We start from the raw sequence: 1,931 nt of genomic DNA, 5'->3' as shown, positions 1-1,931 counted from the left end.
CTTACCCGTCACTGGCTACCACTCAACATGTTGTCTGCTGCAGCTGCACAAACCATGCTTGGGGAGGCTGGTAACCCTGTTCCATGGCTAGGAGTGTTTTTAGCTCAGTAGCAATGAGCAGACAGCAGTTCCTGTGCTTGGGAAACATTTTGCACTTGCATAGGTGTTACACACACAAAGGCATACAATGGGGCACAAGAGGCCTAGACCAAATCTCACAGCATCTGCTGTCCTTTGCCAACAAATCAACCTGCAGTTACAGCATATGCATGCCCACCCACTCATGTTCATAGTAAAGTCCTGTTGTTCCATAACACTGGCAGTCAGATCTGCGACCTCGATCACTGTCACCACGATAGCTGGTGGTGGTGGCTGCTGATGCACTGGCTACGATGGTCGCTGTTAAGCCAAAGTCTCTTTTGAGCTTTTCAGGCCAACAGAGGCCTCTCCGTCAGTCCCAACAGGCACAGGCAGGATTCAGGGCAGCTGCAGGACAACAGCAGTATCGCAGTTTCCATTCCAGCACGCTGTCAGGGTGCACTGGAACTTGGTGTCATTCACTTCAGAGGCGTTTCCAGTATGTGAGAAACATGGGGATAACACAGGCGGACACAAGCTTAAAATTCAAGGAGCTGAGGTTCACCCACGTGAGCAAATCCTCAAGTCCAGGGGAGTGATGGACTAATAAATTCCATAGGAATAACTGCATTCCTAAAGAAGGAATAACGGGTCGCATGCCAGTGCATGTCCACACCCCACAAAGCTGCCACATAGAAATGGTGGGTATTTTCCCCGTGGTAATAACAGGGGAATCATAAGAAAAATCATGAGCAGAAATTGAGCTATTTATAAAGGGAGGGCCAGACCCCCAACAGCTGGGGCTGCACACTAGGCAGTCTGATAGTCTGGTTAAAGGAGAAACTGGCAGGAAATATCGGCACCTAAGTGCTCATAGGAAGAAGACAAAAAGGAGGGGTGCTTAACAAAGGCCCAATATATTTGTTTGTCCTGTCGATCTTCCACTCAAATGGCGTCACCATGGCCAGTACCCGAGCTTTCGCAAGACTCAGCAGCAGGAGCTTGCCGGGCAAGCCTCTCAGGAATCCACCATGGGCCATTTTCATTTCCTGGGAAAACACAAACCAATCCTCATCACCATGTGAGGTCGGGATCTGGGCCTTGTCACTGCCCAGTCAAGGGATCCTTCCACATCACGTAACCCTTCTGCTTCTGAGGATTCCAATGATGATCTGCATGCAATGTTAGGAAATTTAAGATAAATTTTATAAGGTTCAAATGATCTTGGGGAGTGCTACACTCCCCCTTTTTTGTTTTGATCAGGTAATCCTTAGTAGTACGGTTGGCGCGTTCCACAATACCTTGTCCTTGAGGATATTAAGCAGGGGGCCTTAGATCTGAGCTACCAGGTTGCTTACTCTTATAGGGACAGTATAAAGTGAAAACTGTGAAATAATAGCTTTACAAAACATTTATCCCAAAGGCCTACTGCCTGTTATAAATGAGACTGGATACAGGTTAATAATAAATACAAATGTATCAATGATGTAATATATTTTGGAAACAATCTATTAGTAATTTAAATTACATAAATTAAAGAAATCTGTGTTAACTAGGAATCTTATTCAAAGTAAATGAGCTTGTAGCAAAGGTTTAAAATCATGTAGATACTTTTACAATCCTATGGAAAGCTCTGGGAGTGTCTGCAGAATTCAGAACTCAAGGCAACCTACTTTTGCTGTTGATATGCAAATTATGTGTCCTGTGTTTGCAGCTGTGGATCCAGATAGCTGATCAGACAGATGCATAAATTTACCTGCTTTTTAAAATGTTTCCTACAGGAAGTTTAAACCTAATTCACAAAAGCTATAACATTTTATGACCAATAAAGAGACAGTAACACATTTTAACAA

Source organism: Ochotona curzoniae, unplaced genomic scaffold, assembly GCF_017591425.1.
Source record: "Ochotona curzoniae isolate NIBS_2020 unplaced genomic scaffold, NIBS_Ocur_1.0 contig_4516, whole genome shotgun sequence".
Classification (NCBI taxonomy): Eukaryota; Metazoa; Chordata; class Mammalia; order Lagomorpha; family Ochotonidae; genus Ochotona; species Ochotona curzoniae.
Note: the sequence above shows the minus strand (reverse complement) of the source record.